General features: G+C 39.7%; 1 protein-coding gene across 2 annotated transcripts in view; it reads left to right on the forward strand.

Moving 5' to 3' along the window:
* CCDC88C (coiled-coil domain containing 88C) overlaps positions 1 to 14962 on the forward strand; it is a 99143-nt gene that overhangs the window by 22189 nt on the left and 61992 nt on the right. The gene's annotated exons all lie outside the window — the stretch shown is intronic.

Consider the following 14962-nt stretch of genomic DNA (forward strand, 5'->3'; position numbering starts at 1 on the left):
TGAATTTAGATTTTCCCTTTTTCAGAAGTGATTTATGCATTCAGTTTACTTAATATGTCCTGTCCTACTAGTGGCATAGGGCAATCTGATATATAAAGAAATTGATGGGTTAAGGCCCTGTTCCTAATTCCAAACTTCAAAGTCTGGAAAAACAGATGATTTTCTTTCAGCCTTGTGGCACCAATCACTGTCATAAAGAATTTGCTCATGGGTCTTTTACAGTTTAGTACAGAATATGTTGCCCCTGTATCAAGTAGAAATGTAACTGTCTCATTCCCTAGTTTAACAGAAAGCAGGGGTTTGGCTGGAGAGTTCTAATTTCTCAACCCCTGGTCCCTGTCAATTTAAGTCTTCCATACTGATCATAAATAAGTCTGCCTCTGAAATGGGTACAGACAGCTGTATCCAATTAACTGATTGTCTCTTTGGACATTCTTTTTTTTTTTTTTCCTCCAGTGTCCCTTGTCCTTGCAGATCACACACTGAGCCCTTCCCAGAGAGATTCTTTCTCATATTTCCTCCTGATTTTTGTCCTCTTGGGGGAACTTCTTCCCCAGAGGAGGTTTGTGCTTAAGCAAAAGCAGTTGCTAAAATGGCAACATTTTCTGTTAACTGAGATGTTGATGTTCCAGACATGCCGTGTCCTTTTGTAACTTTCTTATATTTGTTGCTGACTGATTTATGAACAAAGTAGTCAACTGTTGATCCTGTTTATTCACCAAATCTGCCTGCCCCTGTATTTAGATTCCAGTCTGGTTTTTATGCTGGCATAATATGATCTGGACCAACCCTTGTATTTAGCCTCTCTTCCTCCTTCTGAGCTTTTCTGAGCATTTTCCTACCTAGTCCTACCTGTCCCTGGACTGAAACCTTCCTCCTTGTCAAAACTATCCAAGTCAATATCTCTTTGTTCCTTTTGCCTTCTGTTCACCCCCCTTTCATTTCTCCAATACATGTGCTGTCTGTCATTTCTTTTTCATGACAGTAGCCTGTCCAGTAACACTTGAATGAGTTGTACACACAGAGTGGAGTATCTGTATAACATACTACAATATATTTTCTCTTTAATGGGGGGTGAGGGAATGAATAAATGGCAAAGTGTCCTTTTTTTTTTTCGTGGTGTGAAATCTTTTATTTAATGTGACCAGTGGGCAGGTTTTATTCTCATTCTTCTGCCCTCTGCACATATCAAAAACCTGCCATACAACCTGGTGTAATCAGCAGTCTGCTCACAGGAGGCCCTGAGTTTGAAACAGCAGGAGTTTTGCAGCTTGGAGCTGAATGGTGTTGGCAGAGCTGTTTGAAGAAGTTTGCTTAGTTCCTGCCTGCATTGTGCTGAGCCAATTTCAAAGGGGCTGTTGCCTCTACCTCGTGAGAATAACTTTCAGTCCAAATTCACAAGGAATCATGTATCTACTAATCTGAAACGTGGCAAACGCTCTTTTTATTTTCAGTTTCGATTGTGCCTCTTTCTGAGTTGCTACATAGAAAGTGACATCAGTGACTGTAGATTAGCTCAGGGGAAATTCCGTTTTTTCACTAATATCTGTTAATATTCAGTAGTAAATTTTGGAGACCTGGCAGATCTTCAGCGTGTTTACACTGTCAATAGAAATAGCTTAGCTTGGAGATTCAAACTTAAATGCTTGATTTTAGCACCTTATATTTACCATATGCCTTAATATTGTGGAGATACAAACATTGGCTTATGCTGAGATTTAAAGGAATGATGAATTAAGGTAGTAGTACTGAGGTGCCAAAGCATCTAGATTTGCATTCAGCTACTGTATTGTAACTGCTGGATTTTCTCTGATTATTTTATCCCAATAATGACCATCTGTTTCTCCCTTTAAAATTAGTGGGGGTTGCATGTTTTCTGAGCACTGAGAAGACAGACCATCAGTTCAGATGCCCAACTTTAAAATGCAAACTATTACTGTAGGTTTGAAGAGCACAAATTGTTTTACTGCAGCATTTCTTTCTGTGAGTGACTGCAGTAATTCCCATAGAGCTCCAGTTTCTGATCAGCCATTCATCACTCAAGCAATTCATGATGTTCTCAGAAAAAAACAGGTTTGTCGACGTAACTCAATACCTCCACCAAAGTATGTTTAAACAATGATGGAGAGTCATTTTAATAAGTTATGTGAAAAGCTGCGTGTAAACTAGAACAAAAGAGTCCTTACTCCAGCACTTAACATCATCAACATTTAGGAGTTTGCAGTGGATCTTTCTCTGTTGTATAGCTGCATCTCCTTGCCAAGGTTTTGTTCTTCACTGAAGTGAGGGGTGTAAACGCTCTGCTGATAAAATGTTGCTTGTGCTACCTTTCTGTGATTGTAATGTTCCTTAAAATCTCGTCTGAGGGTGCTTCTAGGACCACCAAGGAGGTTTGGCATGCTTTGAACACTGCTAGGCATAGATCTGCTGCTCAGTAGTCGCAACAACTATAAACTTGGGTAACCTGTATCTTTTAAAATTCTAACAGTCTTTATTTTTACGGAGCAACGCAGCCTAAATGTGTTAGACCATAGGTGGTGTTGCTCTTTACAGCCTGAGGCTTGAATCGCTCTTGCCTTGAGCAATCTTTCTGGGAATTTACCCGCCCCTCCTCAGCTTTCAGCTAGCTGAGAGGCCAGCCCATCACGGCAGCACTGCTGTTGTTTTGAGATCGGGGTTGATAGGGAGTGCAAGTCACCTAATATGTCATATTAAGTTTCCCTCGATTATGTTGCTTAAATAGTAAACCTGAGCTCTGCTGATGTAGGTAAGGGATAGGATCCACATGTGAGGCAGCTTGGAAATTGCCTGGAAACATACATGCCTGCCACCTTCATGTGCCATGAAAGGGCACTGAACATTAAGTAGTATACTTGAAAAATTACACTAGTAATACAAAAGGGTTTTGCTAGTGTGCATAGTTCTGCTTTTTCTGCTTGTAGCCAGAGCAGCTTCTTGTGTTTGGGGGTTCTTGCTGGTTTTGAAACTTTTGTGACCATTTTTAAGATTTTTCCTCAGTAGATGCAAGGTCTTGAAAGTAACTTTTTAAATTATAGGTGAGGCTTTTGTCTGAGCACATGATAGATAAGGCTTGCTTTCAGGAAAACACTAAATATCACAGCTTAAGAGAAAACTGTATTTTGTTGGTATAGAAAAGCCAGTGGTTAGAAGCCTTAGAACTGGCATAGCAGGAATGTTAGAAGTTAATCTTTTCTGAATGTTCATAACAGCATAGTGACACAACTTCTGTTTCTGTGACAGGTGGCATAAAGAAAAGTATCTTCTAGGGTGCAACTGCACCCTTCACATTTTTTTATGATGATATGGGCATTCCCGGGGTGTTACATACATAGTGTGCTGTAACTACTGGCGGGCACTGATGAAGAAAAGTATAAACCAGGAAAACCCTTTTTTAAAAATGCACAACAATTATTTAACCAGGTTTCTACATCAGAAGCTCAACTTTGCTGTCTGTTAGGGCTGTTGTGAAGAACTCTTAATTTGAGGCCTTCGGTATGAGGCTGGTGGGGGAGCAAGAAGGGTAGCGCTCTGCTGATTTAATTTATATTAACAGTTATGAGTTACCTGCAAGATTTACAGTAGATTACACAGATTGTATTAAGCAGGGTTAATCAGTCGTTTCAGATACTTAAAGGAGCACTCTTAAGAACTGGCAAGAGTGAAAATTCTTCTTGAGAGAGTGTTTTGCATGTGCAAGTATGCATATGTGTGTGAATGCATAGCTTGGATTCCCATTGATAAGTAAATTTTGCCTAGCAGCTGCCACACGGGGACATTGGCTGTTTCCTGTTTTGTGTATAGGTGAAATTGTGGCAGTTGTTGGAACTGACTTTTTCCTTTCTTTTATCTTTTTTGACATAATTACTGAATATGAAATATTACCCCTGTTGTGTAGTTGCAACAGTAAGGAGATCTTTGTTATCTTGTGATGTTAGCTGCTACATGAATTGTGGACTCATTGTGGCTTGGTGGGTTTTCACCATTAACTTTTAATGCTTTTTTCTCTTGCACATGTGTGAAATAGGGTGTGGAAGGTGACTGGGGTTTGTAAGGGTGTATAGGATGCATCAGTCATAAGGAAGGATATAATGATTGCAGATTTAAGATTTTAATGTAACACATCACATTGTGTTGTGGTTTTCTTTATTTGTTGAAAATGTTTGAGTTTTCACTTTTTTTTTCTTTAAAGGAAGTGTTGGAGCAGCTAATTCTTTTGCATAATTTCTCAGGCTCAGAATAACTTTAGTAACTGATTTTCCTGACCCTGCAAGACTAACCTTAAATTTTATCAAGTACAGTGTCACACTTTTTATTTATAATTTTTGCAGACTTCTCACTGTTGTGTATTTAAGAAGCCAGCTTGTTGCTGTGTGTTGCGTGGTAAAACTAATGCTCTTGTTGCTAAGCCATGGAACTCTGAATGCTTGAACGTGGGGCGGTCTTGAACGTGGGGCAAATCTAATGGTGTTTCCACAGGATTTTGCTTGTCCCAGGTTTGAGCAGGTATAGTAATTTGAAGTAATAGTGGGGAGAAGTAATGGAAACACATGTATACATGTAACTGTGTGTGTGTGTATAGAGAGAGACATATATGTACATCAGTTGCTGCTAGAGCATATAGTATTTCTGTTACTATGTGATGCCTGGAGGGTGGGGGCAACGAGTGAACTTGGCTGAGATGGGGATGGCACAGGGTGGGACCCAAGCCCCAGCGCTAAGGATGTACCGAGAATGCCCCAGGTACCCCCTCGGACCCACCCACTTGTCTTTGGCAGCTGCTGAGGGCTGAGCATCCCGAAGCAGCATCCCTTCTTGTCGGGGTAGCTCCGGGCTGGCAGTCTACAAAGGGGTCAGATGCCAGTGAAAGGTCTTGGGGTGGGACTGAGGAGGAGCTTCCTCGGTAACAAGTTGGGAAGACCATGAAAGCCTGACATGGTAATTGCCTGGGGGTTATGCCTGACTTGGCTTTGTCGAGGTGCAAGTTATTGGTAGTAAGCTCTGTGAATAGTCAAGCATCAACTCAAATGGCTGTCTCCTCCCTGTAGTAACTGCATCCCAAGGGGGGGTCAGTAATTCTGCAGTTAGAAAGGTTGTTTGATACTGAAAACAAATAAGCCTAGAAAATCCAGAAGGGAAACGATGAGAGGCCCAGAGGCTATTTTGAGGACATGACCCCCATTTCATCTCCCTGCCCTCTCCCATTTTATTCACTGTTAGCTTTTACCACTGCTAGTTTCTGTGGCTGTCTTTTTTTTTTTTTTTTTTTTTTCCCTTCTTATAACTGCAGCACAGTGCTAATGGTAAAACTGGTGATTGACACAGTAAAGGCTGGGAGTGTTTTCTTTCACAAGGGTGCTTGGGTTGCTTTGGGAAAGCCACATAAAACTTACTGCAGCCTCTCCACCTGTACAGTGCAAGAAGCATCCCTTGCATGTTAGCTGCCTGGGGCAATCTGCTAGCTATAAACACCACTGTACATTTTTGCATGGAAGAACCATCTGGTCTGACTTGAAGCTTCTCCCTTTACCCACCTTAAGAAAAAAATTTGCTACAGTGGCGAATCTGACTAGGGACTGTCTGGGTGTTTGACCTTGTTGATATTGGGTGCATTAGATGATACTGATAATGCAGTGACATGTTGAGGTAATGGTGTTGGATATAAATTCTGCTTCAAAGTAATTGGAAAGCTCATAACATTAACTTGAAATGATACCCCTTGAAGTTTTCTAAGAGTATTTGACTGGGTCATGCCTGAACTGCAAGGACTCTACATTATTGGTATTTAAGATTTTAGTGCCCCTGGTAACTGGTTTGTAACAGGAGTTTGCCTGCAAGAGAGAGCTCTCAGTGATGAGAAGGTCGTGTTGTTGCAGGAGATGAATGAGAAAACAGCTAATAGATGAGTAGCATGTGTGAGCTCCTTTGTCTTAACCTACAGACAGTATCAATAAAATCTTTCCCTCCCTGTACTTCCCCAGCTACCTCATTTGTCCCATAGCATCTTCCTGTTTGGTCAGGCATCCTTCCAGGGTGGGATAGCTTGTCCCTGTACCTGCTATGTCTTCAGACCAGATGAAAACTTCCCTCTCCTGTAAATCCAACATGGATTTTTGCATGGTTGTCTGCAAATGCTACAAGGACCTCACTTGCCCGTGCTGCTGTCCTCTGTTGAAGTTAAATCATAAACTGATGGCATAGCGACTGTTTGCATGCTTTCTGAAACGTTGATTTGTTGTTCAATACTAGGTTGCCCGTAAGCTGCCCAAGCACAAGAAGGTTTAAGCTTGTTGGAAAGTCATGGTTAAAAATCTTTAAATAAGCTTTTGGAAATTAATCAGTTTAATTTAAACTTAATTGATTTTAAATTTTTTCTTCACATTTATATACATGTTAGGGGGCTGGGGAGAGAAAATGAGTGCTAACAGACCAGTTGTTCAGTTCTCTAGTATTCCTCAAGCACTATCACAACCCTTTACTGGGAGAAAAAATTGTTTCAAGATTACCATTTTTCCTAAATTACAGACTGAAAGATTTTCATGCATTTCAAAATGAGCCATGTAAACCAATAACCTACATGTTTTATCCCATTGCTGTTGGTCATCACTGCCTGAATGCTGTCCATATGTTTACTGTTCCTCCATTTCTAGGTGTTGTTTTCTGCACTTCTCCAGTACCATTCATCCAAGTTTCTCAAAATGGTTTACCAGTGTAATGTGAATTAAATCTTGTTTATTCAGGAAGTATTATTCTGGAAAACTGAGCAAGTTTGTGCTTGTTTCTAAGCATTATCTACTTTATATCTGAGCAACTCCGGGGATGTTTGAATGTAGTGAAGAGGCATGGTACCATATGCTAACAAGGAGAAATATTTTTCTGTGAGCTGACCCTGTGGCACTCAAGAGAGCTACTGAGACAGTAGGATGTTACTTAGCATTAGTAAGAGTGACAGGGTAAATCAGCTTGTTTCTTTTTGGGATTGAGGGGTAGATTGAAAATTACTGGCGAGTGTCTGCTTCAAACAGGACCTAGGAGTATCAGATTAGTAACAGTAAACCTGGATGTTTGTTTTACTTTTATTACCCTTAGTCATTGATGAAATTTTGACTTGTACGTTCACGTTAAACTTGATCACCTCTGTTAGGCTTTCTGTTTGCTACTAAAATACATTCATAACAAGGAATTAAATAGAAATCATTAAAGTATCTCATTCCTCTGTGTGTGTCTCCTCCCCTTTATTAATTTTTTTCTACTTTCACAGATTTGTTTTCTTATTTAAACTTTGATGGCTTTGATTTGACTTTTCAATATTTGTACTTGAGAACCTCAGAATGGTTCTTGTCACAATTGCTCTGCCCTTCTGGAATTAACAGTTTATTTTACAGTTTTTCCTAAGATGCATCATTCTCTTTCAAACAGCTTTTATCCAAATGAATTACATGATACTGGCAAAAATGCAAAATGTGTGTACGTTTATACTACGTAGCTTCTGTTCACTATTGATCTTTGGGAATGCAATATTGCTGTGATGTGTAACTGGTATTCCCACGTCTTCCAATCTCTAACTCCTTTGTATTCCTGTACACTTGGCTTCTGCTTTTTCAGGCATTGCATTATGGTTGTCACTCCAGTGGTTGGTTGCTTCTTAGGAGTTCTTGGTGCTTTTTCAGACACTGGGACTCATTGTAGTGTTGAAGTTGCAATGCAGATCTCTCACTCTGAACCTCTAAATAAGCCCCACAAGTCACCATATGCTTGCCTTGGGTTAATTATTTTTGCACTTCATGGCAGTATAGAAATTGTATTAACAAATTCAGTGTATTTTATGTGAACTAGCATCATGTGCCTAGTTAGGTATTTACTGTCTCTGTTCCATATAAACATATAAACCCACAAGTTTTAGAAATACCTGTAGTAAGAGTAATAGCAAATACAGCTTGTAGATAATCTTCCTAGAAATGCTTTTATTGGGTTGATGTTTGTTTCTTGATGGCAAACTGTATTTTAATATTGTAAATATTTTCACTCCAGTGAACAAGGGCAGTGGAGCAGAGTTTGTACCTTAGAGCTCTGTGTGATTAATGTACTTTGGTCGCAGGCTTCAATGTTAAAGACTAAAATATACTTGCTCAGTTTTAGAGTTCGATGTGAAAACTTTTGGCTTTATTATTCCAGCAAAATAAGCTCAAACCATATATGGGAAAACTGGCTTCCTTTTAAAACAATGAGTGTGCTTGCTGCTGAGTTTCAGAGAATTCGGAAGTGCTTCAAGTCTGTTCTGAGGGCCTGCGGTGTTTCTTTTTAATGTGTTAGGCTAAATTATTACAGTCCTTAGAGACCACCACAGATTAACTGTAAGCATGTTGAACAGATGGATTGCATTTTAGCTGGTTATATTTGTAATGTCAATTGACAGGCCTTTAACACTACACATTTCATATTCCCTGTTACTGCGTAAACCACCCCAGGACAAATCTAAGGTGAAATAAAATAGAAGTTGAGTAATTTGTCTGGATACTGTTATAAACATGTGAAGTCACTTGCACATGATTTGGAGGGAAGTTGAGGATAAATCAATAGGCTTTTTATTTTCAGTAAAGTAGGTAAATTAGTCAAGGGTGCTGCTGGCAATAAAAGCAGGAGAACACAGTGCTTCACAATTGGATTTTCTCCTCTCTGAGTCAAATCAATATTGCCACTAGGCACAACCATAGAGCTGTATGTTGTATTAGCATAAGTGATTCATCTTGGAGTCAGTGAAACTAGGGTAGGAAATCTGCTGTTAACATAGCCATTGAACGTTTCATTTCATACTTTAGAAGTAAGTGTACATTTTTGTATTTAGTTTGATATATAAAAAAAATTTCCTCTGCAACTCGTGTGTGGGAGTGGCAGCTTCTCCATTATTTGTTCCATTGGGCTAGTAGTAGAACTAATTGTGTCCTAAAATAATTTTTACATATATAAAAGTACCTTTATTTAAATACACATAGAATTTTTGTTATATGATGTAAACAGTGTGCACTGTAAACAATTTTAATTGATCTTAAAGCAAATGTTTTTATCAGGACTTGCTTGCCTTGTCCTCTGCTATCCAGAGTGTTAGTTCTGTGCCAGCCTGGAGCAGCTGACTTGACCAGTTCATAAAGCAGTGACAGTGTGCACAGTGGATCACATTATAACCATGGAATCTTATTTTCATTTCCTTCATTTCTTGTTACTATTTTTTCATCACCCTACTGATGGCTTGCATATATGTATGTGACAAGCTCTCTGTTCCAGGGGTGTCTCACTATGTATTTGTACAGCTTGCAGCAGATGAGGTTTTGCTTCTGAATGGGACTTCTGCACCCCTCTAATACAGATAACAAAACCTGAGCCATAACAATGAATTGGGTGGATGATTGTGTCTGGGTCCTTTCTAGGTTTTTTTATATGATACTCTATTATGTGCTATTCAGATTGTATATGTGTGATTTTTTTTAAAAAGTACATTTATAAAAAATAATACTTCTACATTGAGTATATTTCTGTTGTTTGATGGGTTATCTGCACCCTGCACAGGCTAAATGTAGCTAAGACTAGGTATGATTCCTTCACATCCCCTCCCACTGAGATCAGTCTACGATTGTCAGAAATGATTATTTTCAGCAGATGAGGCAACAGTTATTTTAGTGGCTTTTGGGTTTCCACTTGAAGGGTCTTTAGAAGTGTGCTTTGTAATTTGGTGGTTTTCAGGAAAAAAAAAATCCCTTTAAAGACAGCTAATCCTCTAGTCAGTTGCATAACAAATATAATTGTTGTGGAGATGAGCAAAGTTCTTAATCAAATTTTGTCATGTATATAATATGTTGGCAGGGAGACAGTGAGTACTGAGTCACATGCACATTGTCATCAGGCTTGCTGGCATGGTAAGGTGTACATGGAAAACGTCTCAATAAAAGACCTGTTTGTGTTTCACTTCCTTGTCATTCCCCTGCAAAAACTTGCTTCATCTTGTCTAATCTTTTGTGGGACCCTGTTTTACAGGCTACAGAATCTTGCTATAAATTATTTCTCTGACACAATTAATAACTCGTCAGATAATTATAGTTAAAAAAAAAAGTTTATATGAGAAGACAAATATTTTTTTCCTTTAAAATAACCTCCCTGTTGTAGGCTGCATAATAACTTGCTTTCATTATATTAAAACAAAACTGGAAACTTTGAAAAATCATATGTAAAATACAACCCTGTGTCTCAGTTTGCTGTTTAAAATATGTTGAAATGTTAAAAACTTGTTCATTAGCCTGAGTGTTCACTTTTCCTTAGAGTTCTGATTCCAGAAAAGCTTGAGTTCAGTTGATCCTTAGACTTGGAGTGCACCTTGCCTGGGAAACACAGCTCCCAGCCTGTCTTTGTGGTAGCATCCTTAAGATGTGTAGGGGCAAAGTTGCCACCCCGTACTGCTGCTGGGAGGCTGTGAGCTGGTGCAGATGGCCACTGACTCCTGCTGAGACCTTATCGAAGCATGTAGTATCTCCTTCACCAAATGTTTCCCACTCCAAGGATGTTTATGAGATCAGATCCATACTGAGCTTATCGGAGAAAGATGTTGGTTGTGCTGCATAGATAGGGCTCTGCTGAACTTTCCTCAGTTGGCCTGAGTTGCTGCTGAAATGTAAGCCAGATGCCCTGGCTAGGTAGTGCTTGTGCTTGCTGGTATAAATAAAGCTGGTGATGGTTTTTCCTCATGGGCATTTTAAGTAGGAAAGCACCATTTGGCTTCCAGTCAGCTGGGCAATTAGCATTTTATAGCTAAGCAATATACTTAAATGGAATTGCTTGGCTTGAGTGTTGAATTACAATGGCCGGTAGACTGCCGTTCTTCTTACATAATTTATTTAGTACTTGCTTCTTGCTTAGGATTCACGAAGAGGTTAATTTAATTCTGCATGAGAAGCTAGTAGTTAGTTACTCTAATGCTTTGTTGTCCTGCAGTGCGGGGGGAAGTTTTTGTGTAGAGCTTGTATTTGCCTGGCCTCTCATTCATGGAAAGGACAATTTTGCCTACTCCTTTCCTAACAATGTGTTCTTTGCGAGAGCGGTTGGCATGCTTATACTGGCACTTAAAAATGAAGCCAAGAATAATACTTTAAGACCATTTTATTTCATGCTGTTTCACTTGTAGATTTAAGAAGCAAATGTGTACTGGAGTCTAGTGTGGCCCAAGAAGACTTTGTGTCTATTACAAGGGGCCCATTTACCCTGTTACAGGTAAATAAAACGTTAATATTTGACCATGGTGACTTTAGAGTGAGAGCTGCCGCTACATCTCTTCTGATGATCTGAGGCAGAGAGCAAACATCCGGTGTGTGTGATCTTGAAAGGATAAAAAGAGTAGATAAAATGTGCCTCAGCACTCCAGAAATTAATTAGAAATTTTTAGGTAGAGGGAATGAATGTTTGCTCATGCTCTTAATAAGTTTAACTTGCTGCTTAGAATTTTATCCTGAATCTCATTTGTGTCTTGATTTTTTTTTTTTCCTAAAGCCCTTGACTGTTAGAATCAATATGGGGGAAATTTGACTTTATCTTTTTTTAAAGCTCCTTTCTTAGCAAAGTGATTGCAAAGAACTTGCAAATGTGAAGCAAGTGCACAGTAAGGGTTTAGATGCAAGAAGGCTGCTAATGAGGACACAGCTTTTATTTATGTTTAACCTCATGATTTCTAGGTAATTTAATAATGTTTTTGAATCTTTGGGGTACCAGTCCTGGAGTGCCTAGCTGCTTTCAGCAAAACTTACCTCTGGCTTAGACAGTTGCCGCCTTGTTGCTCAGATCTGCCAGGGTTTTCTCAGCCTGCTTCGTGCTCCACATCATTGCAGGCAAGGACAGCAGAGGGAGTGATCAAGGACTGAACATGCAGTTTGACCTTCACTTAAAAAGCCCTCCCTATCGAGGGCTTGTAACTCATGGGGTCATGTAACTCAGCATGCAGAAACCTTTGTGGACTTTATCTACTTGGGGGTCTGACTCAAGTAGTATAAGACTTGGCTGCTGATCTCTGTATTTTTGCGGTAGTGGTGTTCACCTGCTAACTAGAAACATCCATTCTTGCAACCATCACTTCTGTCAAAAAGAGCTGAGATTTTGAACAAATCTCTTCAAGCTTAAAATATCCTAATCTTCAGTAGAGGAGCATTTCAGACATCTAGAGATGTTGCACCAAGGCCCTAGGGTTTTGTTTTGAACTGAATTCCTTAACACTTCCAATACCAACCTTATTTTTTCGTGGAAATCTCATTAGCAACAAAAAAGAGGCAAACTGTAGTCTGAAGGAGGTGATTCCTGACTTGCAGTAGCTGGCCTCCAAGTTGGTTAATGGTCTAGGTGTAAAGCTGGCAGGTTCCAGACACTAATTGTTCTAATAATCAGGGAGATTGTTACCATATGTTGTTGCTGTAACCTTTACTGTTTAACCAAGATTTGTTGTGCTGTAAAAATGATTAAAAGGTTGTTCACGGGAGGAATTAATTTTTTTTGCTTGTACGATTGCTCTCCGGAGTACTGTGGGGTTTTGCGGGCTATTTAAAGTGTGTGAAAACCCTTCTTTGCTCTCCAGCAGCTCCTGCCTGGGTGTGCTGCCCCTTGCCATGCCAGTTGCCTGAGGCAGGACACATAAATGCCATCTCTGCATCTGTTGAGGTGTTTCGCAGCTGTGTTTGATTTCAAGTATAACAGCACCATTTTACATAATACACTAATTTGCTGTCCTTGTGGGGAAATGTTGCATTTTATCTACCATTTCTTTTGCTGGCTGGGCTTCATCGGTGTGTCCAGGTTAAACCAATGTCCAGTGTGGTTGTACCCTGGGAGACAGTCAGGTCCGTGGAACCCGTTGTCCCTTCATGCCAGTTCACATACAGGCTGTAAGAGCACAGCTCCCATCCTGAAGCCTGAGTTCGACTTTGCAGGGCCTTCAGGGTGGGATGGTAAAATGTGAGGGGAACAAATAGGCCAGACTGAGGCACAGCATTTTACTTGTTAATCTGTGTTATTGCTGCTTCAAATAAGGAAAACAAGAAAATATTGGTAAGTGGATAGAAATTGAAGAATTCCTGATTAGCTCATAGGAGAGGTGACTTTGATTGTATTTCCAGATGTGGGATTTTAAGCAGTAGACCTGAGACACAGTCACATTATCCCAGCTACTGAGTCAGTTGCTGGGTGTCAGCTGAGCCATGCTAACTTTCTGTGGGTTTAGTCTGGACAAAATGTGAGCTAAATTCACCAGTGTCAGTGTAAGAGCTTTCAGTTAACACATTTTCTCACATTTGCTGTGCGAGTGGATGGTTCATTGGTACATCTCTGTTAGCAGATAGTTTATTAAACTGAAATAACTTTCTTTGACTCACTTTCCTGATCTTGAAAAAGGAGGGCAATTACATTGACCTTCCTTTATAAAGTGTTGAGATCTACTGGTGAGCAGCACTGCCTAACAGCTAAGTATTATCATCATAAGCACTAATCTGAAGGAGAAGGCGTTTAGAACAGTAAAGATCGTTATCTGTTTAAATAGTTTGTTTTAAAAATAAACAGGTCTGAGTATCACCTCTTGCACCAATTTGAATCTTTCAGTCTCAATTAAGAAATCACTCTTCACAGGCTTGGGGCCATTTCTGCATGTATTCGGTGATTGTCGGATTCTTGCCAGAAAATACTAAATTCAAACAGCCGTAAGGGCATTCACTTGTGGGTTATGTTGGATGATATACTCAAATAATTTTACAGAAGGAGCTCATGGGAATGTTACCAGCATAAAGGTTAGCTGTAATGTCTTTTGTGTCTGCCAGTTAAATAGCTAGCGATCTGATGATTACACAAAGACAACACAAATTCCTTATGCATTCCTGCCTCAGTGCCACTCCATGGCTGGGTGACTAGAAGCACAATTCTTTCTCTTTTTTTGCCATGGAAATTGCTGGTTAAAGCTCAATACTTCGATATATGTAAATTCTGTTTTTTTGTTTAAAGCCTCAATGCCATGCTGCATTGTCATAGCAGATATTGCAGTCCAGCCATGTGCTGCCAAAACCAGCCGGTTTTGCACCTGTTTTGGTAACAGGTGCAAACAAACTTTGCTTAATGTGTATGAAATGCACGAACTATAAAATGTATTTGTCTAATGACTCAGCGAATGCTTGGTCTGCATTAGCCAAACTTCACATTGCATAAAGGTTTGTAGAGCCTTCTTTCTTAACAGCACCAAAACCCCCATCAAGCTGTGACACTGAGATTTTTCTACTTTATCCAAAAGGGAAACTGCTGAGGAATGTGTTTTGGGTATGGATCAGAGGAAAAAGAAATGAAATATGTCCAAAACAGTTTTGTTTTGTTTTTTTTTAGAATATCCACCCTGATTACTTATCAAATACCACAGGCTCAGTGAAATACTTCCTCTTTCAGTCCAGCTTAATTTTCCTCCTATGGTAACTTTGAAAGCAGAGAAATAACAATGGGGTAGCTTGGAGGGGAAGTGTTTGGGTGAATGGGTGATTGTTTCAGGAAGTGTGTTTCTGTGCTTGGCAGCAGTACTTCTTCCCCTGGCTCTAAATGCTCTGCAAGTATCAATGCATGTGCCCTCCCAGTGGCCTAGAGGTGGACTGGGAAATGAGGCAGGCAGGGAAAAGGCACCTGACAAACATCTGGTACAGTTGTATGTGCTAACTTTTGTTTCCTGAATCCCAGCATGGTGTTTTAATAGCACAACCATTTTCCTCATAGGCTTTTTATGTGAAATAAATACTTGTCTGCAAAATTCTTTATTCAGGTCATCACAAATGAGTGCTGGTACTCCTATGCTCTGTATGTTACTGGGGTGCATGGCTGACAGTATTACTATGCAGCATTCCCTTTACAATGTGTTTATTTGTCCATATTTAAGCGTTTTGCCTGCCCCAGG

This window comes from Athene cunicularia (assembly GCF_003259725.1).
Source record: "Athene cunicularia isolate RWA chromosome 5 unlocalized genomic scaffold, athCun1 chr5_part1, whole genome shotgun sequence".
Classification (NCBI taxonomy): Eukaryota; Metazoa; Chordata; class Aves; order Strigiformes; family Strigidae; genus Athene; species Athene cunicularia.